We start from the raw sequence: 27,710 nt of genomic DNA, 5'->3' as shown, positions 1-27,710 counted from the left end.
AATTCCTATAGCACTGAATAGCCGGTTCTGATCCGCAAACACGGATCATAATAGGACCTTCTCTGATCCTCATGGATCTTGCACAGAGCTTTGTGTTTTTCACGGATGTGTGTACAAATCCATGGAACTCTATGGGTCCCTGTGCCATCCGCGTAAAAAGCGGACAGCAAATAGACATGTGACATGGTTGTGTGAATATTGCCCTAGGGTCTCTTTACATTGGCTGAACCGTGGTCATTAAGTGACCACTGATCGACTACATAGAAGCCGATTGGAGATTGTTTAATAGCCTGCTTAAACTAGCTGACTGCACTTCTATGCACACTGAAAGGCTGCATTAACAATCATTTTGTGCACATGGTATACCACAGTTCAACTAATCCATGATTCATTGTTAAACATACATACACTATGCACAAAGAAGATTTTATAATCTGGCTCTCCTGGCTCACCCGATGGAGAATTTCGCTCTTTCATCAGGTGATTGGCAGCCTGCTTAGATAGGCTGATTAATGAGAAATGAATATTCCTAGGAATAATTGGCCAGCGTTAATTCACCTTATAACAGTGGGTTATTTTTTTTTTTTGATCATACACTTCCTTTATCAGGACTTTTCAGCAAATTCAAGCTGCCCTAACCACAGGTAGCATAATATAAGGTTTCCTTATTAAAATTAACTAAGTGCGTTGGACAAGACGTATCTGCTCAGTGGCTGCTCCTCTCATAGTTCAGCTTGGTTGACAGGTCCATTAATATGTACATTTGGAGAGAGACCTGTCAATCAACGTGAGCTGGTAGGTGAGAGGACAGAAAGGAGACACTTTTTGGCCACTTCTCCCTGTAGCTGGCTCATTTTAAAAGTATGCCCCACATTTTCCACCTTTTGCATCATATTTGCCAGTTTATAGTTTATAGAACTAGTTCAAAGTGGGTATGCCTAACTGCTTGGAGAGGATTTAGGCAGATTATTAAAATGCTGCCCTTTAAAAATGTGGCAAAGTTTTGGCAAATGAAAAAAAACCTCATCATTGTAGCATTATTTTTAGCTACAATAATGTTTAATGGCAGTGATTTATGTACCACAGATTTATGAAAGAAGAGAATTTGCATTCAGAAATGTGTCACAAACTACATCAATATAATAATATTCAGTATTTAGTATTGCAGTCATTGTTTGTAGTGATGGAGCCCACTGGCTTTTCATACTGTTCATGGATCTGCTGATAGATTTCCATTAAAACATACAGAATTTCACCTTTAAACTCTATTTACCGTTTAAATTTAAAATGAATTTACATTAAAGTAGATACAAGTAAAATATATCTTTGTACCGTGTTAGCCAGTAGAGATAAAAAAATTGTTTAAAAGAACTGAAGTCCTCAGTGGTTGATACCTTTTAATGGCTAACTGAAAAGATGGTAATAATTGCAAGCTTTCGAGACTACTCAGGTTTCTTCATCAGGCATGGTATATCATTATATTCATTAAAGTAGAGTAACCTTGTAAATATACAATCCTCAACATCAAAACTGCAACATCAAAAAGGAACAGTCATGGTATTATGGAAATCATACAAGAGATAAACATGGTATTACTATGCAAATGATTAAAAAATGGAAACAAAACACCTCAATTTATTCATTATGGAGTATGGAAGACATGCACAGAAATGTACCCACTTATATGTCTTAGCATGCTATCAATAATTGTATTAATATTTGTCTGAGGATTGTTCCAACACAATGACTGCACATGGGCACACAAACCACCAAGCTCTGCTGCTGGCAGCATCCTTTGCGTTTGCCAACCAATAACGTCCCAGAAGTACTCAATGGTAAAAAAGCTTAGAGACGCTGCAGGCTAGGGTAGCACAATCAGACCACACAGATTGCTGGTAGTAGCATCAGCAACATGAGGCCTGATGTGTCAAAAAACAGCTCTTGTGACAATCTCATGTTCTCTTGTGAAGGCCTCTTCATGCTGTTGGCCACGTGATCTCCAAAAAATCTCCGGCTACCATTGCATCCAAGATAAAAGCAGGACTCATCGATGAAGAGGAAAGACCTCCACTCCAGATCTATTGCCATCTTGCTCTGCACCATGATAGCCTTTAACAACATTGGTGTGAGGTTAATAGAATATCATGCAAATGCTGTCTAATGGTTTGTGTAGCTACTGAAACTTTAGGTCTTACGCATTCTTCAAATCTGACAAGCACATATGGGCAATATGCCTTCACAATGGAATGGTAGATAGGTCCTAAATCCTAGGATTATAGTGTTGGGTGGCATAATTTATGACAGTCGGACACCCTCTCTAATCTTCGTTTCAGGTACACTAACAGCTTGAAGTTGGTTTGGTTGATGATCCAGTTATATGGCCATTTCTCTAAAGTGTACCTGGAGCCCTTTTCACTGTGACAACGCTAGACCACTTGTTGCTTGAGCTAATGGGGAGCAGATTGGGTGCCCTAAATATCCTACCATGGCCAGTAATATCTCCGGACCTGTCTCCCATCAGGCACATCTGGGATGAAATTGGTCAGCAATTGCAAACAAAGCTGCCAGCAGCAGATCTTCTCCATTTGCGTGTCCAAGTGCATTCAACGTGACAGAAAAATCTTATGACAACCATTTACGATCTAAGGGTACTTTCACACTTGAGTTGTTTTCCTTCCGTTACAATCCGCCCTTTTGGAAAACAGCCGTTTCCTATAGACTTGTATGGATGACGAATTGTGCCAAAAGGACCTGCGTTGCTTCCGCTGGGCGACGCTCCGTTGCTTCCGCCCAGCGGGAGGAATGCAGCATGTAACGTTTTTTGAGCAGCAGAATCCTCAGGATTTCACTGCGCATGCTCTTTTTTTTTTTTTTTTAATTTTTAAATCAAACTTTATTTTGTCTCGTGGTGGCCGAACATTCAGTTCAGCGCCCGGCCGCCGGCATGCCCGGCCGCTGGCAAGTGACAGCACTCAGCTGAGCGCCCGCCAGCATGTGACAGCGCTTAACTGAGCGCCCGGCCGCCGGCATGCCCGGCCGCCGGCAAGTGACAGCGCTCAACTGAGCGCCCGCCGGCTTGCCCGGCCGCCGGCAAGTGACAGCGCTCAGCTGAGCGCCGGCCCGCCGGCATGCATGGCCGCCAGGAAGTGACAGCGCTCAGCTGAGCGACCGGCCGCCGGCTATTGAGAGCGATCAGCTGATCGTTCACAATAGTCTGCTGCCGGTAAAACTGTAAAGAAGAAAAAATAAATAAATAATAATAAAAAAGCTTTCCGTTGTTTTGTATGATCCGTAGAATCCGTTGTGCCACTATATGCAACGTATTCGTTGCATCCGTCACACAACGCAATGCTACGGAAGCCGTCCAACGCAAGTGTGAAACTAGCCTTACTGATAGCATGACAAGGCACATAAGTGCATGTGGTATTCATAATTGATAGTGAAATAGGCAAGATGTTTTGAAAATTGTGTTTTCATTTTTCCAACACTTCCATATCATTAACATGTCAATCGATCCATAATTCCATGACTTTTCCTTTTTGGTGTTGAAATTTCAATGTTGAAGAGAGTATTTAACAATATATCTTGAACTGATCCCTTATTCAACAGAGCTGTATTCATAATTCTGCAGACTTCAGAGTCAAAATCTCCCAGCATTCTGTGCTGACTCAACGTCTGGTTTCCATTCTGGGAAGTGTCTACTTCCTACCAAGCAGTAATCTGATGAAGAAAAATCTACTCTATAATTGCATTATCGGAGCTCAGCTAAGATGCATCTGGAAACAAGGTGGTCAATTGTTTCCAATAACATTCTGTTGTCACCAATGTCTACTCTGTTGAGATGCATTGTCTATGAGTCAAGGTAAATACTTTGCCTTAAGGCCTTTACACGCAATGACATCGCTAAAGAGATGTCATTGGGGTCACGGAATTAGTGACGCACATCCGGCCTCGTTAGTGACGTCGTTGCGTGTGACACGCAGGAGCGACCGTTAACGAGCGATAATACTCACCATATCGTTGCTCGTTGACATGCTGCTCTATTCCCAAATATCGTTGCTGCTGGACGTACGATGTTGTTCGTCGTTCCTGCGGAAGCACACATCGCTATGTGACACTGCAGGAACGAGGAACCACATCGTACCTGCGGCCGCATGCAATGAGGAAGGAAGGAGGTGGGCGGGATGTTACGTCCCGCTCATCTCCGCCCCTCCGCTTCTATTGGGCGGCAGCTTAGTGATGTCGCTATGACGCCGAACAAACCGCCCCCCTAGAAAGGAGGCGGTTTGCCGGTCACAGCGACGTCACTAGGCAGGGAAGTAGTGTGACGGGTCCGAGCGATGTTGTGCGCCACGGGCAGTGATTTGCCCGTGACGCACAACCGATGGGGGCGGGCACGCACACTAGCGATCTCGCTAGCGAGATCGCAGTGTGTAAAGCGGCCTTTATGTGGAACTGTGTGTTTGTAGACTGTGAGCCCTAGCGGGCAGGGTCATCTCCTCTTGTACCAGTCTGTGCCTTGTTTTGTTTATGATTATTGTACTTTTTCCTATGTATACCCCTTTTCACATGTAAAGCGCCATGGAATAAATGGCGCAATAATAATAATAATAATAAATAATAATAATAACTGTTCCCTAAGCAATAGGATGGAGATATTTGGTAGACATGGTCTATATCTCTCCATTAAGTTCATTGTCAGCAAAAATGTGTGTTTCTGACCAAATAGCCTTCTCTTGTACAACTTCTCTTGACAAAGATCTACGCAGGAAGAGGAAGTAATAGTATTTATAGGCAGCTCTTGTACCTCCTGGCTGCTAATTTTAGAGAAAGGAGAACTATGAAAAAAGCTTTTGACCTATTATATACATACAGCTAGCTTTAGATTATTACCCACATCTCAACCATGATATACTTATGATATGTTACCTAGCCATGTAGAGTATGATCACCAAGCTTACATGACTTTCCATTTTTGGTTTTCCTGTGAAAAGAGGTTTTAGCCAATTTCAATACTTTCATGACTTTTTATTTTTTATTAAAGCTCTGCTATCTGCCTGGTGCACGCCTGTTAACAAAGCAAGGGATTACATGTTCATGCTTAGTGCAGTCACTCACGTAACAGAAATATAATCAATGTGCAGTTCGGAGTCATGTACTGTACGCTTCAGTTGTATTTTTCTCACTGCTTGAGTCTTTATTTCATTAAGGATGGTTTTATGGCGTGGTCACAGGAAACCTGGGATGAAATTACAACCCCATCCCTACTCCTTGACAATAAAGATCACTGTCACTGAGGACTCCATAATAAAGCTAATTGAAATCCTCATCAGGAAAGAGGGCAGTAGCCACTAAGGAATATTGCAGATAGGAGATTGCTCATGTGAAACCTAAGCAACAAGAAAACAGTAATTGTGAGTGCAAATACAACAGGTGCTATACTATACTCACAACTGTCAAGAGGATTTACTGCAATCCCTGTCTAAACATACAATCTGTATCTCCAGCACATTCCACAGTTTTGGTTTGTTCACATCTCATCATAACCTTAATCTACAGGCATAGGAGGGCATTATTCCCGATTTACAGCTCTGAGAGATAGCCGGTGGCAACTTTTTAAACTAGCCACAATGCCTAAAAAATGTATGAGCATGTGGGGAAGTAGCCTGGAGGCCCATGCAAATATCTTTATATAATAGTAGAAGCTCAGTTCAAGCATAGCACCCATAGAAGTATATAGTGTATGCAGCCATCACTATCTTAGTATGTTTCTGATTTTACAAAAAAAAATAATCCAATATGAAAAATATCAGAACTATTTTCCCTAGAAACATTGCTCATATGAGCTATGTGGTCTTATAAAGTTAAATGCAGTGAAACAAGAAAAAACTTTCAGCCTACGGTACAAAGCCGCATATCAAGCCAATGTTCGATGAATCCTGCTTATAAAGTTAGATCTGCTGTGAAAAGAATACTGGGAAGAACACTATAAAAAGAATACAAGAAGAAAACTTAGTATGTTATATATGATTGTTTCACGTTTCTTACTTGTTTAGTCAGAGGGAAATATGGCAACAAGTTGTGGATGTACAAGTATTACACTTGAAAGGAACTGGAACCTCTATGTGAGAACAGTTGCCATATCAACAAAATGATCTCCATAAAATGTAGCACCTTATCAAGTGTGGAGGCAAATATTCAAAACCAGTGGTCAACCCAATACTTTGTGGGAGCCTTGTTTCTATATGTAAAAGGGCATTGGGGAGCTGCACTGCAAGCATGATGTACCCTGATGTACCTTAGAGGGAATTTGTCAGCAGATTTTTGCTACCTCATCTGACAGCAACATAACTTAGGCACGGAGATTCTGAATCCAATGATGTATCACATAGATTATTGGCTGAAGCCATTCTGAAACAATCAAAGAATTTAGATTCAGAAACATATCAGAGCTGTACCGCCCTCACCATGCTCTTAATACAAATTGTGTATTGTCTGTGAGGTGTCAATCACAGTAGGGGGCAATATGGATTGCTTGGTGTGCATTAGTTTCTAGTCCTGTAATGGTAATCTCAGGGTAATAAATCCTTTAGTTTACGGAAATAATAATAGCACACACACACACAGATAGGAGAAGCACAGTTGTTTTTTGCTTTTTAACTCTTACAGCATTCTGTCCTCAGCTTACATAGAAAAACCTGCTGACATATTCCCTTTAAAGGTATAAGTGAATGAACGCAATGGAAAATGTTGCACAGCCTGTTCTGTGTTACCACAGTCCTGATCAACTTTGGCTGGCCCATACTCACAGATAGCCTTTGAGATCTGAAAGGCTATAACTGTTAAGCGTCTTCTGACATATGGTGATGATTTGGGTAATAGAAGAATTCGAGAATTTCCTTTCTTCCCTATGCTCTTAGTAGAATGAAGCCTCTGTTTTTAGGAGCCGGTGTGTTCTCAATAAAGTTGGTGCGATGAGCAGATAGACACTAGAAGTTATTCATCTATTTGTCTGGTGCATCTGAGGTCACATACTGCAGAGGAAGGATGTTTCATGTGCTTCAACTTGGTGAAAATCTGCAATCCCATTTACAGTGCCTATATTCTAAGCACATGTATCTTAATTCCCAAGGCTGCTCTTGTCTAAGGGTACCTTCACACTTAGCGATGCAGCAGCGATCCGACCAGCGATCTGACCTGGTCAGGATCGCTGCTGCATCGCTACATGGTCGCTGGTGAGCTGTCAAACAGGCAGATCTCACCAGCGACCAGTGAACAGCCCCCAGCCAGCAGCGACGTGCAAGCGACGCTGCGCTTGCACGGAGCCGCCGTCTGGAAGCTGCGGAGACTGGTAACTAAGGTAAACATCGGGTATGGTTACCCGATGTTTACATTAGTTACCAGTGTGAGCAGGGAGCAGGGAGCCGCGCACACTGAGCGCTGGCTCCTTGCTCTCCTAGCTACAGTACACATCGGGTTAATTAACCCGATGTGTAATGCAGCTACATGTGCAGAGAGCAGGGAGCCGCGCACACTGAGCGCTGGCTCCTTGCTCTCCTAGCTGCTGTACACATCGGGTTAATTAACCCGATGTGTACAGCAGCTACATGTGCAGAGAGCCGGAGCCGGCAGCACAGGCAGCGTGAGAGCTGCAGAGGCTGGTAACTAAGGTAAATATCGGGTAACCACCTTGGTTACCCGATGTTTATCTTGGATACAGCTTACCTCAGCTGTCAGACGCCGGCTCCTGCTCCCTGCTCGCTTCATTTGTCGCTCTCTTGCTGTCACACACAGCGATCTGTGTGTCACAGCAGGAGAGCGGCTTTGAAGAAAACGAACCAGGGCTGTGTGTAACGAGCAGCGATCTCGCAGCAGGGGCCAGATCGCTGCTCAGTGTCACACACAGCGAGATCGCTAATGATGTCACTGCTGCGTCACAAAAAGCGTGACTCAGCAGCGATCTCGGCAGCGAGCTCGCTGTGTGTGAAGCACCCCTAATTCCTAAACCACTCATGTGAAAGACTAAAGCGGGCTTTACACGCAACGACATCGCTAACGAGATGTCATTGGGGTCACGGAATTCGTGACGCACATCCAGCCTCGTTAGCGACGTCGTTGCGTGAGAAACGCAGGAACGACCGTTAACGATCAATATTACTTACCTAATCGTTGACGCGTCGTTCCTTTCCCAATTATCGTTGCTGTTGCAGGACGCAGGTTGTTCGTCGTTCCTGCGGCAGCACACATCGCTACGTATGATACCGCAGGAACGAGGAACATCACCTTAAGGCTAGGGCCCCACTTTGCGTTCACCTACTTGCAGTTCAAAACGCACGTTTTGAGCTTAATTGATTTGACCAAAGTTGCCTTTTTCAGAAATTTAGCACTGAAAACGCATGCATATTTACCGCATTTTGGATGCGTTTTCAGCGCTATTTACCTGCTTTTCCACCTGCGTTTTGATAGATGCGTTTTGAACATCATGACACTGCTAAATAAAGTTTAAATAGTCAAACTCAATGAAAAAAATTAGAAAAAAAGAAACAAATCTATATTTTTGTGAAAAATAATGAAAATAGATTAATTTAATGAAATTATAGCGGCAATATATTTAATGGAAAAATAGCAATAATTTATTAAAATTCTTATTTTTAATTGTCGGACTATGTGTGTGTGTAAAGGGACATATGAAATCATTATTTTGATCTCCAAAAAGCATGCGTTTTTGAAGTCCAAAACGCATGTTTTCTGAACTGGAAAAGCAGGTAAAACGCAGGAATTTGCTGGAATCTTGTTTTTTGCCATTTCTCATAGACTTCAATGTTAGCAAAACGCACCCAAAATGGCAAAAACAATTGACATGTTGCTTCTTTGAACGCATGGTTTTTGCCACAAAATATGCAAATTAAACGCAGCGTTTTAAAACGCAAAGTGGGGTCTAGAAATCCCCTTGCTTAGTGACGCCGCTGTGACGCCGAACAAACCGTCCCAGCGGTCGTTTGAAAGGTAAGTACACGTGATGGGGGTTACCGACTTTGTGCGACACGGGCAACAAATTGCCCGTATCGCACAAACGATAGGGGAAGGTGCGATCGCACGATAAATCGTCCCGTGTAAAGCGGCCTTTAGGGTGAGAACGCACTTTGCTTTTTACCTGCTTTTTACTTGCTTTTTCAACTGCAGCGTTTAATGCCAAAATGGATGTGTTCTGCTTTTCAAGCAAAGTCTATGGGAATTTGGTTTTCTAAACCGCACTATGCAGTTCAAACTGCAGCCTTTTTGTGGCAGAAATTTGGGCAAAACATCGCATTCCACTCGGACTAATTTTAGCCTGTGTGTCAGCGCACATGAGCAATTATTTTCTCAGCCCTAATCAGACCGAGAAAACAATTGCAGCATGCTGCGATTGTAATGCGAGACTCTTTCTCTCGCACCCATTCAAGTGTATGGGACGAGAGAAAAATCTGAGTGCAGAGCGAGAATCGCAAAAGCCGGCTACGGAGGAGAGAGGGAGATAAATCCCTCCCCTCCTCAGTGCCGGCCCGCCCGCCCCAAGTCCGCTCGCACAGTTGGACCTCAGTCGCAGGGATACTCGCATGACACTCAGCTCTGCTGTACTGCCAGCGTGAGCCGAGTGTTATGCGAAAATCGCACTAGTGCCCCACGTGGCCCTGGCCTAACACCAAATACTGTATATCCATGTTATTTGCTGATATGTGATGTTTATTATTTTTAAAAAATGTAATTATTTTAATTGTTCTTTTTTTAATTATTTTTTAGTAATTTTATATGAAGAAAAAAGTATCTCTTTTATTCTACCTCTAGAATACAGGAAATATATACACTGCTCTGTACAATGAATCTCTATGTCAAGTATAATCTGCCTGTGAAGTCAAGTATAGAAAATCCTCCTAGTTACATCATTGGAGCATGTGGCTCCAAGATATAGTTCCTTGCTTGAAATATAGAATATTGTCGTTTTAAGTCCTGGGGCGGAGGAACTAAAAAAAATTACATTTTTGTAAATGCGTCTCATTATTTTTAGCAATTTTATAGAAACAAAAAAAATCAGACTTTTCCTTTACCTTTAGAATAGAGATATAGAAATACACTGCTGCATACAGATGTACTGTATCTCTATCTATCTGTATAACCTGCTTCTGGGCTCACTGTCTGCGCCACAGGTATCTCATTGGTAGAGCTCCTACTTTAGAGCATGGAGGAGCATGCAGAGATCAAGTCCTTTGAAGACGAGAAGAGAATTGTTGATTTGATAATTTAATCTATGCAAGTGCAGAGAGAGAATCCTCTCTGCCAGCCACACTGAGAAGGAGGACCTACAGACCCAGTGAGGGAGAAGTGAGAGGAAGTCGGAACAAAAACCCTGACTGATGGGACAGCAGGACTGAGCCCTCAATTTGAAACAGTCCCACTGAATCTGGGATGGATAGGAGCTAATGATGAGCAAGCACAACCATGCTCGAGTGCTCGGTACTTGAAACAAGTAGGTTAGATGCTCTATTGGGAAGATCTTAAGGAAAAACGCTTGAGTTTCCCATTGACTTCCATTATGCTTGGCACTCTAGTCGAGCCCGTCAGAGCATCTGACCTGTTACCTTTAAAGTACCGAGCACCTGAGCATGGTAGTGCTCTCTCATCACTAATGGTAGTAAATCTACAGTCACTATTATGTGACTGCAGACTTGTGAAAACTCAGAGCACACAGTGTGCGAGCTGTATGGATTCCCTGTTACCAGTGCCTGGAGTGTGACTGCAAAAAATGTGCAAACATGTAGTCACATGCCAACTAGATGTGCACAACCTCATTCAATACAAGTCAATTAAATGAGGCCAGATAATTCTATAGTTAGAATATGGCTGGAAGTATGCAAATTCATGCTCTCGGCACCAGAGAATCCTGAACACGAACAATACGCAATGTGAAGATTCCCAAGTCTGCAGTCACATTGTACCCAGAGGCTGGACAACATATATGGATCATGGACATGGCATTCCTATAGGTCCTCATTATGATGTGCTAAAGTGCATGAAGTGTTGCATTCTCCACTAAATGCATTGTTCCAAAATGCAAAACATCAATGACATATCCTGTGGATATACCATTACTGATAAATCACCTTCAAAAATGTTCTCAAATCAAATACATTGGATTTTCTGACAATTAAAATAAATGAGAAATCAATGTGATGATGATAATAATAATAATAATAATAATATTATTCCTTGATTTTCCATTTGTGGCAGACACACACTTTATTGTGGTCTATGGGGATACTGAGCATGCTGGCTTGGTGCTTTCTTTGTCTCCCACAGACTTAAACAGCTGAGGGGTTGGAAATGGCCCAACAGTGGAACCCCATGACATATAAAATTAACATACATACAATAAATGTTTATTGTACAAAAACGCCTTGTCTCATAATTTTTATACTGAAGCCACCTTAGAGATCAGCTAAAAGATTCTGGTCCAGTTTAACGAAAATCTACAATAACAGTTGATAAGTTTTCTGAAGCCATGGCTTACCACACATTTCCTATATGGCAGTAGTATTTAAGGCTGACCATACACATGAATGAATTGCGTCAACCAGAGCGACTTAAGCCCACTTTACACACTACAATATATCTTACAATGTGTCGGCGGGGTCACGTCGTAAGTGACGCACATTGCAGTGTGTAACAGCTACGTGCGATTGCGATTGAACGGTAAAACGTTCATTGCACGCACGTCGTTCATTCCTCATGAATTGAACGTCAGGTTGTTCATCGTACCCGGGGTAGCGCACATCGCAGTGTGTGACACCCCGGGAACGATGAACAGATCTTACCTGTGTCCTGCGGCTCCCGGCCAGCAATGCAGAAGGAAGGAGGTGGACGGGATGTTTACGTCCCGCTCATCTCCGCCCCTCCGCTTCTCTTGGCCAGCTGCCGCGTGACGTCGATGTGACGCCGAACGTCCCTCCCACTCCAGGAAGTGGACATTCGCCGCCCACAGCGAGATCGTATGGACGGGTAAGTACGTGTGACGGGGGTTCATCGTTTGTGCGGCACATTCAACAAAATTGAACGTGTCGCACATATGATGGGGGCGGTTACGATCGCATACGATATCGTATGCAGAATCGTAACATGGAAAGCAGGCTTTACTCTTATAAGGTTCATATATGAAGGATGACATGTAATTGTTACATTGAGAACCTTATTAAAAATCAACTCAGTAAATGACTTGAGTAACAACTCCCTAATTTAATGCTATAAAACAAATTATAGTCAGTTTAATTCATAGAATGATTATTAGTTAAACGGTCCAAAGGGTAACTAAAAAAAAGTGCTTCTGAGAATGGCTGGGGAAGCAGCTATGTGGGAGTAATAATGATCCCTTGGGGCGATAAGCATCTACATATCTTTTTTCCTGCACTACTGCAAAGCTCAGCTAAATGCAGCTTCCAATATATTAAGGACAACACAAAAAGTTCCCCCTGTTATATAGTTTTATTTACAATGGACTACAAATGCCCCTATATTTCTATTCCGTGGCAGATGTAAGTACCTTTATTCAGGTTATGCCTAGAGGGAACACCCGACAAAGAATCTGATGCTGTATGCATAGAGATGTCCACATTCTCAGGCCACATTCACACGTTCAGTATTTAATCATCATTTTATATCAGTACTAGCTGTAGCACCCGGCGTTGCCCGGGATAGTAACTGTCTGTCTGCTTCTCTCCCTGTCTTTCTCTGTCTCTCTCTATCTCTTTGTCTGTCTCTCTGTCTCTTTCCTAGTCTGTCTGTCTGTCTCTTTCTTTCCCTGTCTGTCTGTCTCTATCCCTGTCTGTCTCTTTCCCTGTGTCTCTCTATTTCTTTCCCTGTCTGTCTCTCTGTCTCTTTCCCTGTCCGTCTCTCTGTCTCTCTATCTCTTTCCATGTCTGTCTCTCTGTCTCTTTCCCTGTGTCTGTCTCTGTCTGTCTCCCTGTGTTTGTCTCTTTCCCTGTGTCTGTGTCTTTCCCTGTGTCTGACTCTTTGGCTGTGTCTGACTCTTTGGCTGCCTGTCTCTTTCACTGTCTGTCTCTTTTCTTGGCTGCCTGTCTCTTTTCCTGGCTGCCTGTTTGTTTCCCTGGCTGCATTGTGACATGCCAACAATCCATTTAAGGGCGTGGCTGCGCATTCTGCTGAAGTTCTAGCTGCACTGTGGCTCCCAGCTCCATTGACTTTAATGGAGGCAGGTTTTTTGGCGAATAACTGTAACGCGCGGGGTTACAATTTCCCCTCAAAACATAGTCTATGATGTTCCCTGAGTCAAATGGAGTGTCTGTGCAAAATTTCATGATTGTACAAGCGACGGTGCGAATTCCTTTAGCAGACATACATACATACACACAGCTTTATATAATAGATTTGTAAGCCAAAATCATCAGGAGTGGAACAATCAAAGGAAAAGTATAATATAAACACGGGCACCACTTCTGCATTTTTTTAATTTTTTTAAACTCTCCTTGCTTTTGCTTACAAATACTGATGTAAAATACTGACCAAATACTGAACATGTGAGCGTAGCCTAAGCCTATGTGTCCACGTTGCTTTTTACCTGCTTTTTTGCTGCTTTTTCAACTGCAGCGTTTAATGCCGAAATGGATGTGTTCTGCTTTTCAAGCAAAGTCTATGGGAATTTGGGTTTCTTGTGCCCACTATGCAGTTCAAACTGCAGCCTTTTTGTTGCAGAACTTTGGACAAAAACTCAGCTTTGCAGTGCAAAACCCAAATGGCAAAAACAATTGACATGTCAATTGTTTTTGCCATTTGCGTTTTGAACTGCAAAGCAGAGTTTTTGCCCAAATTTCTGCCAGAAAAAGGCTGCAGTTTGAACTGCATAGTGGGCACAAGAAACCCAAATTCCCATAGACTTTGCTTGAAAAGCAGAACACATCCATTTTGGCATTAAACGCTGCAGTTGAAAAAGCAGCAAAAAAGCAGGTAAAAAGCAACGTGGACACATAGCCTCAAAGATTTTACCTGTTACGTTTTGTTCATTTTAAATATACAATTCATTTGTAAATTAAAATAAATGATAAATCTTGCTCAAATTGTAAGATCCATAAATACCTTTGTAAGATCCGTAAATGCCTTTAGCCCCTGGTAAATTTTAAGAAACTTCTTGTGAAGCTGGGGTGCTATCCTTCCTCTTGTCAAGTCTATGCTACACCATTCCTTCATGAACAGCGCTTATAGCTTGTCCTGAAGGAGCCCAATAACATCCTTCTTGAAATGTTCTCAGGGGCTATGGGCAAGAATATGAGCAGCAGATTTCATCTCCAAGCTATGGCTTGCCTATGTGGGACACATCACGCAAAGAAAGCAATCACTGGAGAAGTACATCATGGTCGGAATTGAAGGAACAAGCCGCAGAGGAAGACCTGCAATCCAATGGCTTGATACTATCAAGATAACAGCGAAGACCCTGTTGGACCTTTCTAGGCTTGCACAAGATCGAACTTCCTACAGAGCGTTTATCCATCAAGTCGCCATGGCTCAACATCGAGTTGAAGGCCATTAAAAGAAAGATATTTGTCAAGGGGCGAATATTCGCTGCAGATTTCCTCTTTGGATTCGCCTGCTCAGAATCTGCTGTGAGTATTTAAATGAGATCCCACAGCATAAATTTACTAGCCTTGTAGATTTCATTTCTAAAGCAAATCTAAATCCAATCCCTTTGCAATGCAAAGGATTATATGTGCAGCAAATCTGCACCAAAGAGAAGTCCTGTGGGAACATACCCCAAAGTTATTTACCTATCTCACAGATGGCAGATGGATATTTGTAACTACCGTAACTTAAAAAGGAGTTTATTTCTTTAAAAATACATTTAATAAAAAGGGTGGACAACCATTTTAAAGCAATTTGAGCTCATGGCAAACCCTTTTAAGGGTATGTGCCTACGTAGCAGATTTGTGTGCAGATTTTCTGTACACAAAACTGCATGTTTTGGCAGGAAAAACGCAGCAATAACAAAAACAATAATTTTTTTATCGCATTTTCATGTTTTTAGGGCGTTTTTTCCAATCTTTATTTAGCCATGGTGATTGTGGGGGTTCAGGCACTGTATCCACGCGATCGCAGCTGGGTCTCCAGCTAATATTACAGCCGGGACCGGCTCTCACTGCCCGGAACAGCGACCTCGCCTCTCTTAGTAGTTTAACCCCTTGAATGCTGCGATCAATGCGATCACAACATTCAAGAGGCAGGGAGAGGCATTGCTTATCTCTCCCTGGTGATCGGGTCCCTGTAATGCGATCACAGGGACCCGATCGCTGCTATGGCAAACCTGGGTCGTCACCATGATGACCCCGGATTACTAAACTACGGAGAGCCTCACACACCATGAGAGGCGAAGTGTCAGTGCAACACTCACAGATATAATCCATTGCAGTGATCGAGCTCGAGCACTGCAATGGATTATATTTGCAGGAAAAAAAGCAGAAAGAATTGACATGCTGCAGTCTTTTTCTGCACCAAAATATGCAAAGAAAAATCTGCAACGTGTGCACAGCAAGTCAGGATTCTCATAGACTTTGCTGGGATGCGCTTCTCCTTGCAATCTGATTAAAATCTGCAAGAACAAATTCATAAAAAAAAATGCAAAAAAAACCCCGCAGCGTGGGCACACAGCCTAATTACTGCAATTAAAGAAAAATAATTCAATACAATGCTACATTACTGGCTGCATCAGGTATCAAGCATAAAACAATACAGGGTTATCCGGTCACATAATATTGATAACCTATCCATAGGAAAAACCGTCAACATCAGATCAGTGGGTGTTTGATACTTGGTACCCTGACTGATCAGCTATAGAATCAGCTAAGCTTCTAATGGAGATCCACTTTCCAGCTCCGTTGAAAGTGTATACATCCAGTAGCCAGAGCAAATGTGGATCTGTGGGGGTGTTGGTTGTAAGAACCACACTGAATTGATTTTGATAACCTATCTGATGGATAGGTCATCAATATGATGTGTTCGGAAAACCCCTTTAAGGAAACTCAGAAGTCTGTTTATCACCTATGTGCTCAAGATGAGTTTTTCATGGAGGGAGAATGTACGCAGTATAGCCTACACACTGACACTGACCAAACAATGCAGAAAATCTGATTTAAAACATTGAAGAAAATCTGATCATGCACACTCAGGAAAAGTCAATTTTTCATATACCCGAAAATAAACCTCCCCAAAAGAAACAAAACAAACAAAACCCTGAAGCCTGATTAATACCTAATAATCAGTAGCAATACATATATTTGCACAAATATATTTGGATTATTTATAGTGACCGTACTGCTGCAGTTGCAAAGATGCATTACCAAATGTTTTGCCAAAACCTATATCACGTCTGCCAAAAGCATGTGGGAAACATGTTATGGTCTGATGATGCCAAGGCTTAACTTTTTGGCCATAATTCCAAAAGGTTTGTTTGATGCAGTCGACACTGTGCATCACCAAAAGAATTCCATACCCACAGTGAAATATGGTGGAGGCAGCATTAGGCTTTGGGGCTGCTAAAAAGGTGAATATGAAGAGGAAATTCACTTTTCAGCACAACAATAACCCTAAGCATGCCTCCAAATCAACAAAAGAATGGCTTTGAGAGAAGAAGATCACATTTTTGGATTGGCCGGTCACGGCCCAGACCTGAATTCAACATGTGGGTTGATCTAAAGAGGGCTGTGCACATGACATGCTCTTGCAATCTGACAGACTTGTAGCGCTACTCCAAAAAAGAGTGTGCAAAGATTGAAAATTCACAATGTGCCATGCTGATATACATTGCGGTGATAGAGTGGCCCTAAGGTAATTAAGGTTCTGGGATACAGAGACATGAGCCTCTACAAGGAGACTCAGCTTACCCTATAGATTTTCTATGTGATACAGGTCTGGATAACAAGCAGACCACTCAATTTAAGGTACCCCAGTCTCCAGCAGACGTTCCCTAATGATGCAACTTTGATGAGCTGGAGAATTGTCGTCCATCAAGATGAAATAAGCCCTGTGTTGTTCATGCAAAGGTGCAATGACTGGATTAATGATGTTATTCAAGTAGTAGGAGCTTGTCATTGTAGCATTCACAAGGTGTAGGGCAGTTCTGTATTGATTAGACACATCTGCCTACGTGGTAACACCACCACCACCAAAGGCTTGTCTGTTGACAACAGTGGCTGAAACATAGCACTCTTCTTGATGTTTACAACATAGTTGGCGGCCATTATGGGTGCTCAGTGTGAATCAACTTTCATTAGTGAACTGAAGTGAAGCCACTGGTCCCTCGTCCAGCAAAACGATGATGCCTGTGCCAGATGGGGTAGTCAGGTACCCTTGCATGTCATCTAGCATGCAGACCACACTAATGTAAACAGTTTCAAATGGTCTGACGTGACACCAGGGTGCCGCCTCTCACTTCCCTTAAATGTGCTTGGAGAGCTCCGAAGAGCATTGTTCCCAATACAGCACAACACAATTCATCAGTGTGGGATGTGGCCAAAGGACATTCACTTCTATGCCTTTCTGTGACTCTTCCAGTCTCTCTGTATCTCTGTTGTAACCTGCTGATGACACTCTAATCTTAGTGGCCACTTCCATCTGAGAACATCCTGATTCAAGCTTCACAATGGCGAGGTACTGTTGAACAATTATTAGGAGTCGTCTTCATCTCATGATATCAAAATGTGAACAGCATGATGAGGAGGACTGTTTAAATACCAATTCTAATTGAACCCCAAAATTGATTGAGCGATTCATGGGTCAAATACATGTTGTGAATTTTGCCATTAAGTTCCTTGTTAGAAATCAGCAAATTGTGCAAAAAGTACTCCAACATTGAACAGTTGGACATGTGCATACAAATGTTTAGAAACAGTCACATTCATCTTACCTGTAAAGGTTAGAGTGCATTTTAGGATCATCCTGAAATTTCACCCAAAAGCCAAATATCCCAAATTTTTTGTTAGTGTACTCTGATCCAAAAAATTCAAATCTACTTCAACAAAGTATTTTTTTATAGCTGGAGTCACACGAGTGTATGAAAAAAATGGTCCCATTCTCATCCAGGAGAGTAGGACGATATTTACTCACTTGTCATCCGTGTGCTGTCAGTGTGCAATCCGTTTTTTTCTCAGCAGTTATAAGTCATGTACAGGACCATTGACAGTGTTCTCTGCTACATGATGAAATTGTATCAATAAAAACGGACGTCACTAGGATCGTCACTATGCTGTCCGTGTGGCAACCGTTTCTTCTCACAACCATTGACTTGTATTGGCGAGTTTCGCACAATTTCGGCATCCACGCACAGCATGCTGCAACTTTTTTTCATCCAGAATCTGGATGAGAAAAAAAACTGACCATCTGCTCTGCCTCATTGACTAACATTGGTCAGAGTGCAATGCAAGATTTTCTCGCTTTGCACCCGTGCGAGTCATATGCTCGTGTGAGTGTACCCTAAGGGTGTGCATATTTATGCAACCACATTATTGTAGTTCTTTATTTTTTATTATTCCACCCAAAAACAGTTTGTTGGACATTAAAAAAGTGGAAAATGTTCTTGATTCTTCTTGGTATGATTTTCACATGACAAAAACTTGGCATTTTAATAGAGGTATGTAGACTTTTTTTTATCCATAAAAAGACTCTCTACTTACTCTCTCTGTGTAATATACAGTATGTATTGCTTTTGTAACAAAAACCTGGCGCTCTTATAATAATCCAAAAACTAAGCTGACAAAATTGAGGCAGCCTATAGGGCCTGAGGCGGACTAAAAAAAAAATCCCATATTATAATGCACTCCAGCACTCATCAGTCCCCAGGGCATCCAGTTACCTCCTCCACCTCTGAAATCAATTCTTATTCCAATCTGCTCTCGCAAACCTTCTATTGCATTTCAAGGGTACAGACATTTCTCCATAATCTACCAGCAAACAAATCAGCAACAAGTAAACCTTATTTCCACCTCTCATTGTAAAATGCAAGTTATATACAGATTCAACACCATAAACAAATTATAACTTCATATGCAAAATCAACAGTTCACTTTATGTCAAGGAAATGTAATAAATCCGGGGATGGATGTTGATCATTGCTATGGGATTAAAAATAGGAGTTCAGTCTATATAGATTGTTTTTTTGCAGGAGCTGCGTTTTATGTCTATGGGTCCCATAACATAAAGAGATGCAGAACTGGAGAAATCATGTGTAAATATGGCAGCAATTGGCATTACCTGCACAAAGTGTTCATTTTGGTATTGATGATGTTGAAGGAGACAGACCAAGGACAACAACTGCAAGGAGTTTGTATGTTCTCCCCGTGTTTGCGTGGGTTTGCTCCGGGTACGCCGGTTTCCTCCACTCCAAAAACATACAGATAGGGAATTTAGATTGTGAGCCCCAATGGGGACAGTGTTGCCAATGTATGTAAAGTGCTGTGAAATTAACAGCACTATAGAAATGAATAAATATTATTATTATTATTAGACTTTATCACCTATATCATATGTATATATATATATATATATATATATACAATTATTTTTATTTTGTTTTTGTTGTGCATTGGCAACCTATTTACATAAATATACATATATTTATAGAATTTGTTTTATTTATTTAGTTTTTGCTGTACAAGGGTAACCATTGATTCTAACCAATCACATTGTAAGTGAATTCAAGTCGCAATGTTGGCGTCCCATATTTAGTGGGAAACCTCCAGGCGTCTACCATACATGTCCATGAGACCCCCCAATCCACCTCAACTTCGTTGAGATAGATATATATATATTATTTTTTTTTTAATTGCTATACAGGATATCACCATAGCCTATGCCATTGTACTGTATATGGTCGCATCCAGTAAACGAAATATTGTCACCATCTGTGGGCAACTTCTGTATAAAAGCATCAATTGTAAGGGTATGTCCATCTGCAAGGAGTTTGTTCTCCCCGTGTGTTTGCGTGGGTTCTCCGGTTTCCTCCCACACTCCAAAGACATACAGATAAGGAATTTAGATTGTGAGCCCCGATGGGGACAGTGTTCCTGATGTATGTAAAGCGCTGCGGAATATGTTAGCGCTATATAAAAATAAAGATTTATTTTTATTTTATTTTATGTGGCTGGACTGGTTCAGAGACCAATGGAGATCAGGGCACACTCCAGATATTAAAATCCGTTACTAAGTTAGTTTTGTAACCTTTACATGGGTGAGGTCATGCGTGGGCGCATTTGTAATGGAGATGTGATTATTACTTTGTATTCAAAATTCTAATAAAAATTTTAAAGTGAAAAAAACAAAATCCTGCCCATCATGTTACAGAAATGTGGTGGACAAAATATTTGTGCGTGTTAGGCTAAGTTCACATTTCCGTTGATTTGTATCAGTCACATGCGTCGCTTGACGCATGTGACTGATGCGCTGTTCAACGCTGTACAACGGATGACAAAGAACAGAATTCTTTGTCGGATTCCGTTGTGTGCGGGGGGCGGAGTTCGGGGGGGAGGGGAGGAGCCGAGCGGGGCCGTGGCACTGAGGACGTCAGTGCCGCAGTGACTGCAGGACAGGTGAGTGTGTGTGTGTGTGAGTGTGTGAGTGTGTGTGTGTATACACATGCTGAATGCGGGAGGGGGCGGAGCCGAGCGGGGGGCGGGGCCAGGCGCTGAGGATGTCAGTGGAAGTGCTGCGGTCTGCATGGCTGGGGACAGGTGAGTGTATCTGTGAGTGAGTGAGTGTGTGTATGTGCATGTATGTATGTATGTATGTGTGTGCACATGCAAAGTGCGGGAGGGGGCGGAGCCGAGCGGGGGGCGGGGCCAGGCGCTGAGGATGTCAGTAGAAGTGCTGCGGTCTGCATGGCTGGGGACAGGTGAGTGTATCTGTGAGTGAGTGAGTGTGTGTATGTGCATGTATGTATGTATGTGCATGTATGTATGTATGTGCGTGCACATGCAAAGTGCGGGAGGGGGCGGAGCCGAGCAGGGGGCGGGGCCAGACGAGGGTGTCAGTGGCAGTGCTTGTCTGCATGGCTGGGGACAGGTGTGTGTGTGTGTGTGTGTGTGTACATACATGTGCGGAGTGCGGGAGGGGGCGGGGCCGAGCGGGGAAGTGTCGGCCTCCCTGCACACGTAACCAGCCTAAATATCGGGTAACAGCAAAGCACCCGATGTTTACCTTGGTTACCCGATATTTACCTTGGTTACGGGCCTACACCGCTTAGCGCTGGCTCCTTGCACCGTAACCAGGGTAAATATCGGGTAACCAACCAAAGCTGGTGACGTGTGCAGGGAGCCAGAGAGCATGCGCAGCGAAATCCGACGGATCTCGCTGCTCAAAAAACGTTACATGCTGCGTTCCTCCCGCCCGGCGGTCAGTCATTCCACGACTGATCAGTCGGGCGGAGGGTGCAACGCAGCATCATCAGTCACAATCCGCTGCTCATACAAGTCTATGGGAGCAGCGGAATCCGCTAAACGGATTCCGCTGTTTACAAGAGCAGCGGATTGTGACTGATACATTTTAGCGGAAATGTGAACTTAGCCTTACATGTTAATAAATCCCTAGGTTCTCATACATTTATATGGTGGATACATAAATTAAAAGTATCTCCGTTTGACTTACTCTCTTTCGAGGGTACAAACAACTAACCTATAAACTGTAAAGTACACCTTTTTTCTCAATGGCAGGTACTTGGGAACAGTATATGTCTGAACACCAGCAGTATGTAATGTGACTACTATTTCTGATGGGTATGTAAAAAAAGTTTACATTTGATGTGATATTTACATTTCACACTGTTGTATCCATTTTTTGTGGTGTGGCTAGAGATGTTTACATATAAGCATGGCATTAGTGTCCTCAATGTTTGGGACGGGTGGTCGGTACGACCACTGACCAGGTAATGATGCTGTCCAGGGTGTCTCTAAATTCAGTCACTGGTTACCATAGCAATCAATGCCCCCCTGAACAGCAGCAATCCCAGGTCATTGCCCACTAATGTAGGAAAAGTAGAGGTACCATCAGCAGTCTATACCCACAGAAAGGCAAAGTGCATGGAGCAGTCCCAGATTAGGATGTGTGAAGGCAAACATAAAAACACAGCAAAATGAAAGTGGCAGTGTCATGAGTGGGAGGGAGGGGACAGCCAGGTCCACTAGCATCACCTCACACACACCCACCCACAGTGTGACCCCTCTCCTCCTCATACACACTCACAGCCTGGAGTCACGTGTGGACACATGAATGGATCACACACAAAGTTTGTTGTTGTTTTTTTCCCTTACCAGGAATGGTGCCAGTACTGGTGTGTGAGATCCTCCAGCTTCCTATACCAGGAGGGGTGAAGGGGACTGGTAATTCCTCACAGAGCAGCAGCCAGCTCCCCCCAATCCGCAGTGCAAATAGATATGTGTTGTATCAGCCCCCCGTCCTCCTGTCTGCAGAGCTCTTCCCACCCCCTCCCAGAAGAAAACCCCTTTTTGTGTGTGACTGGGTATATGTGTGTGGAGCAGGAGTCCCTTTGTTCTATAATCCCAGTAAGATTGAAAGCCATTCGCCCTGTCTCTAATCCCAGCCCTGCTCAACAACAACATCTATTGGCTGTAATTTACATACAGGATTAACAAACCAGCTTCAAGGAGGAAAGAGGAAAAAGCCAGAGAAGACAGAAAGAAGAAAGGGGATAGGTGGAGTGAGATTGTGCTGCTGGGTGAGGGCTGTGCTGGGCACACGGCTCCTGCGGTTACACTATACACTGGCTGGCACAGTGCTGGGTACATGGAGGCTGTGCCGCCAGATTACAGATTAGTGGGCAGGGTTACACCAGAAAGCTGCAGCTTCAGCCTCTCCTGTAGTCCAGGCTTGGATTACACATTTACCTCAGGACAGATAATTCCGGTTTTAGCACACAAAGATAGAAAAGTCAGGGATTTATTATTAGTAAAGGATAAAAAAAGGAATTTGGTGCACATTCTACCAATTTCGTCAAAAATGCCACAATTTAGTGACACTGGTGCATTTATTTTACCTCATGGCTACCACACGCAGACAATTGGTGATAAAGCCTGTCAGGAAAAATGAGACTGAAATGACATTAATATTCAAGATTAGATACCTAATAAAATCATGGATTAGATGCAATTCAGTGTATCTCCGGGTTCAGATTATGTCTCTCGTAAACATTGGACAAAAATGGTTCTTCGGCAGAAGAAAAGAAAACACCTCAGACTGAGTCGACCATGTTGGAAAACAATTGTTTGTTGTGACTAGGGATGAGCGAGCTGGTCAGTACTCGGTGCTCGGTAAGCGTAATGAGCATTTTGATGCTCGGTGCTCGTTTACAGAGTATAATGGAAGTCAATGGGGAACTTGAGCAATTTTTTGGAAGATTTTCCGGAAAAATGGACTGTTCCCCCTTTGACTTCCATTATATTCTGTAAACGAGCACCGAGCATCAAAATGCTCATTACGCTTACCGAGCAGTTCACTCATCCCTAGTCGTGACTGATGACGTTCGTCATCGTTAAATACATTGCTCGGTATGTTGTATTATTTTCAGTCAATGATAAATATTGGGCTTCATTATCAGCAAAAAAAAAAAATGTTTTTTTTAATAACGAACATCTGTAAATTGGTCTTCAGTCTAAAGAGATGACTATTTGTTTCATCAAAACATTTTTTAGTATTTTTTATGGTCCAAATCAACTTTTATCTATTTTGTATGGGCACCATATCACTAAATGCCTCTGAACAAATCCCCAAAGCGATAGCCCGTATAAAAAAAAAGGATACCAATACTGATGAGGATATACAGTGGGGAAAAAAAGTATTTAGTCAGCCACCAATTGTGTAGGTTTTCCCACTTAGAAAGATGAGAGAGGCCTGTAACTGACATCATAGGTAGACCACAACTATGAGAGACGACAACATGAGAAAACAAATCCAGAAAATCACCTTGTCTGATTTGGCAAGATTTTTTTGGTAAATTATGGTGGAAAATAAGTATTTAGTTATCGAAAAACATGCAAGATTTCTGGCTCTCACACACCTGTAAATTCTCCTTTAAGAGGTTCCTCTGTCCTCCACTCATTACCTGTTGCAATGGCACCTGTTTGAACTTGTTATCAGTATAAAAGACACCTGTCCACAACCTCAAACAGTCACACTCCAAACTCCCATATGGTGAAGACCAAACAGCTGTCGAAGGACACCAGAAACAAAATTGTAGCCCTGCACCAGGCTGGGAAGACTGAATCTGCAATAGCCAAGCAGTTTGGTGTGATGAAATCTACTGTGGGAGCAATAATAAGAAATTGGAAGACATACAAGACCCCTGTTAATCTCCCTCAATCTGGGGCTCCACGGGGACTCCTATGGAGTCAAAATTATCATAAGAACGGTGAGCAAAAATCCCAGAACCACATGGGGGGCCTAGTGAATGACCTACATAAAGCTGGGACCACCATAACAAAGGTTACCATCAGTAACACACAACGCTGCCAGGGACTCAGATCCTGCAGTGCCAGATGTGTTCCCCTGCTTAAGCAGTACATATCTGGACCCGTCTGAAGTTTGCTAGAGAGTATTTGGATTATCAATTGCCCCACAGTACCCATAGTGTGTTCACGCTGCAGTCAAGCATGGGCCATAAAAAACACAGGGTCTGGACCAGCATGTACAGCTTTTAAATCAAGAGATGGTGGATGGATGAGTGACAGGTGTAAGCCTGTTGCTTTGAGAACCCTGCCACTACAGACAAGATACAAGTTGGAGACCTGTCTTGGAGTCTCCACATTTTCAAAAATTAGAGGCAGACAGCAGGACAATGGTATCAGTTGTCCCACAGTACCCATAGTGTTTTTGCGCTGAAGTCAAGCATGGGCCATACATGACACAAGATCTGGCCCAGCATTTCCAGCTTTCAAATCAAGAGGTGGTTGAGTGACAGGAGTAGGTTTGTTGCTCTGGTAACTCTGCCACTACACACAAAATACAACTTGGAGACCCATCTTGGAATCTCCATATTTACAAAAACTAGAGGCAGACAGTAGGACAGTGGCATCAAATGCCTTTCCGTACCCATTGTGACTTAGCTCTACAGTCAAGCATGGGCCATACACAACACAGAGTCCAGCCCATCATTTACAGCTTTGAAATCAAGAGGTGGGTGGATGGATGAGTGACACGTGTAGTCCTGTTGCTCTAAGAACCCTGCCATTACAGACAAGAAATAACTTGGAGACCCATCTTGGAGTCTCCATATTTCCAAAAATTAGAGACAGACAGCAGGACAGTGGCATCAATTGACCCATAGTACCAATTGTGTTTTAGCAATGCAGTCAAGTATAGGCCATACGCGATAAAGGGTCTGGCCCAACATTTACAGCTTTCAAATCAAGAGTTGGAAGGATGGATGAGTGACAGGTGTAGGCTTGTTTGTTGTGAACACTTTTGGACTGGGTTCTGGTTTGGGGCTCTCTCTTGTGGCCAGTGCTGGTAGTAGAGTTAGTCTGGTTAACAGAAGCCAGACAGCTGATGATGCTTGTAAATCAGGCTGCTCAGACTGGGCCTATATAACTGAGTAGTGTTCTCTTGGTCTGGGCCGGTGATCAATGTTGTCTCTTGTGGTGCTGTGGACATTCTGAAGCCTGCCCTATCTTCTGTTTCCACCTGAACTCCTTGCAGATCAGTTTTGTCTTTGTACCAATTGCTGGTTTGTTTTCACTTTCTTATCATTTTTATTCCTGTGGTATTAAGGCTTGTTTCCTGGTTTCTGTTTGGGTGGAGTTCTGGGTGGAGTTGGATTATTCCTTGCTTGGAATGTCTGTGTACCCAGCTCCATATTTTGCAATGTATTTTTGTTTTGTCATGCTTGGTATTAAATTCAGTCCTTCCTCTATATTAGTGTTTTGCTTGGATCCCAGTAACACCAGAGTACTGATATAGTGGGGGAGAGATCGTGTGGTCTCAGTTTTTTCACATCAGGTGTGTTGGTTTTTTGTTAGAGATTTGCGCAGCTGCAGACAGTGGTCTTTTTTGTCCTTTCCTATATAGATAGTTTGGGCCTCATCTTTGCTGAATCTGTTCTCTACCTGTCTACTGTGTTTCATCTTGTTTCACCGGCTTTACATGTTTGGGGGCTACCTATAGTCTAAGGGGAACTGCTCCGAGGCAGATTAGCTTTCCTTGTTTTTCTCTCTTTAGAAACAATTAGCTCTCTGGCTGTGTTGAGGCGACCAGGTCATCGTAGGCACGTCCCATGGCTACTTCTAGTTGTGTTGTCAGTTAGAGGTCTGCAGTCAGCTAAGTCTCCAACCACTCTGGTGATTCTCTGGGTTTCCTAGTTTCTATGTCTTTGATCCTCCTCGATCACTAAATCATAACACCTGTTGCTCTGAGAACCCTGCCAGTACAGACAAGGCACAATTTGGAGACACATCTTGTTGTCTCCACATTTCCAAAGGTTAAAGACAGACATCAGGACAGTGGAATCAATTGCCCTACAGTATCAATAGTGTCCTTGCGCTGCAGTCAACCATGGGCCAAACACGACACAAGATGTGGCCCAGCATTTACAACTCTTTCAAATCAAAAGGTGATGAGTGACAGGATTAGGCCTGTTGCTCTGAGAACCTTGCAACTACAGACAAGATACAACTTGGATACCCATCTTGAAGTCTCCACATTTCCAAAATATGTAGGCAGACAGCAGGACAGAGACATCAATTGCCCCACAGTACCCGTAGAGTCTTAACGTTGCAGTCAAGCATGGTCCACACACAACACAGGGTCTGGCCCAGCATTTACAGCTTTCAAATCAAGAGGTAGGTGGATGGATCAGTGACAGGTGTAGGCCTTTTTCTCTGAGAACCCTTTCAGTACAAACAAGATACAAGTGTGCGACTGTATGCATTTATAGTTACTATGTTTTTTCAGTTAGCACCTGTTCACATTTGTTGGATGTGCGGGTCAGTTTTTTGATATTTCTAGTGAGTCTTTTTCTGACTGAGCACTCCGCCCTAAGACCTGGCTGTGTTCATAACCATTATAGCAGGAGCCTAGCTGCCCATACATGGAGGTTTGTAGTCCAAATAGTGGCATTTTGCCCAGATAAGGATGTTTTTAACCTAGATAGTGGCATTTTAAGTTAGGTTCCCGGATTACAGAGATATACCTTGCCGTTGGTGTCCGGGCTTACATGCATTGGCCAATACATAAACTAAATATCTCTCTTTTGCAGTAATGCAGTGCCATATTTTCCCTTGTACATTTTTGGCTTTTTCAGTGTGCGACTGTATGCATTTATAGACAGCAGGACACTGGCATCAATTGCCCCACAGTACCTTAGCGCTGCAGTCAAGCATAGGCCATACACAACACAGGGTTTGGCCCAACATTTACAGCTTAAGATTGTGCACAAGTTGGTTTCGATACTCCAGTATTCACGTGTCCCTTTCCAGTGGGGGAAGAATTTGGTAAAATATACTCTTCTACAAAGGATCTAACAGAACGGCAACCCAAAAGTCAGCACTATTTCTATTTCTAACAATTCGGGACTCATAAATCACCAACAATAAGTGCAATTTGCATAAAAATTAACTTTCATTAATTATAAAAAATTAAAAAGTATTCAGAATGTCTCAGGAGAACAGGTCCCTCAAAAA

At 42.8% G+C, this 27,710-nt stretch overlaps 1 protein-coding gene across 5 annotated transcripts in view; it reads right to left on the bottom strand.

Moving 5' to 3' along the window:
* GTF2IRD1 (GTF2I repeat domain containing 1) overlaps nucleotides 1–22,688 on the bottom strand; it is a 178,496-nt gene extending 155,808 nt beyond the window's left edge. For 4 of the 5 annotated variants that reach the window (XM_075336355.1, XM_075336356.1, XM_075336358.1 and 1 more), the window contains exon 1: nucleotides 22,332–22,688. The gene's annotated coding sequence lies outside the window, so the exon portion shown is untranslated. The remainder of the gene's footprint in view (nucleotides 1–22,331) is intronic. The other variant, XM_075336359.1, reaches the window with a different exon arrangement.
* Nucleotides 22,689–27,710: the final 5,022 nt, after the last annotated feature.

This window comes from Anomaloglossus baeobatrachus, chromosome 2, assembly GCF_048569485.1.
Source record: "Anomaloglossus baeobatrachus isolate aAnoBae1 chromosome 2, aAnoBae1.hap1, whole genome shotgun sequence".
NCBI classification, from domain to species: domain Eukaryota; kingdom Metazoa; phylum Chordata; class Amphibia; order Anura; family Aromobatidae; genus Anomaloglossus; species Anomaloglossus baeobatrachus.
Note: the sequence above shows the minus strand (reverse complement) of the source record. Positions and strands in the feature narration are given on the sequence as shown.